General features: G+C 35.0%; 1 protein-coding gene across 1 annotated transcript in view; it reads right to left on the bottom strand.

Annotated features, from left to right (window-relative positions):
- Window positions 1-731: 731 nt before the first annotated feature.
- KCNK10 (potassium two pore domain channel subfamily K member 10) overlaps window positions 732-848 on the bottom strand; it is a 63491-nt gene continuing 63374 nt past the window's right edge. Inside the window, exon 8 of the mRNA XM_010168822.1 lies at window positions 732-848. This exon is cut by the window's right edge and continues 993 nt beyond it. The gene's annotated coding sequence lies outside the window, so the exon portion shown is untranslated.

Genomic DNA, 848 nt, shown 5'->3' with positions numbered 1-848 from the left:
CTATAAGCACTTAAAAGATTACCACCATATTTTTCTCAACTTCTTTTCCTAAATTTCTTTTTTCTTTTATTTTTCCTAAGATTATGACTGCAGCTTATGTCTAAGCCCAAACCCAGCAAAAGGGGCAGAGAGCCCTGAGATTCTATGGTTGCCCTGGCCCTCATTTGAACAGCGTATATGCTTTTATGTCTATTTTTAAAAATTCAGATTCAGCTACGGTGAACAGCAGTTTGCTGACATGCAAAAGCTATAGCTTTCCTTCTGTCTTCATAGTCTTACAGCATTAAAATTGAAGGGTTTTTTTCAGTGGTAGAAAGTGTGAATGAGAAATTCTTTTAAAAAAACCAGTTGTCCCACTGTTTTATACCTAGCCAAATATCATTAAATTAACGTTTCTCTCCTTTTAAACAACATAGCATGAGATGTTGCATTTTCTTCATATGCACTTTCTTGCTGTGACTTTACATTGAATATTTCCTACACAAGGAAAAAAAAATCCATTTGTTTATTTTCTTTTTTTTTGTCACTGGTCAAGATAAATACCGACAGAGTTTTTTTTCTTTTTTTTAATGAAAAGAGCAATCCGACCCTTAAATATGTCTGTGTTGATTTTTCAGACCAGCACCCAGCTGGTGCCTGTGTCTATGGACATTCTTTTGGAGTTTAGAAGGTAATGCATCTGATTCAAAAATGGGAAAAAAAAAATCTAGCTTGGATCACGTGCCAAAACATAAAGTAAGCCTTACTGAAAGTTTCTAGTTCACTCCGATAATTTCTCCTCTTTTTAATCACCAGGGGAAGGCTCTATGGATGCATACTCCATTAAGTACAAAGACAGACACACTCTT

This window comes from Antrostomus carolinensis, unplaced genomic scaffold, assembly GCF_000700745.2.
Source record: "Antrostomus carolinensis isolate BGI_N321 unplaced genomic scaffold, ASM70074v2 scaffold4285, whole genome shotgun sequence".
In the NCBI taxonomy this organism is placed as follows: domain Eukaryota; kingdom Metazoa; phylum Chordata; class Aves; order Caprimulgiformes; family Caprimulgidae; genus Antrostomus; species Antrostomus carolinensis.
The sequence above is the reverse complement of the archived record's forward strand: the minus strand, read 5'-3'. Positions and strand labels throughout refer to the sequence as shown.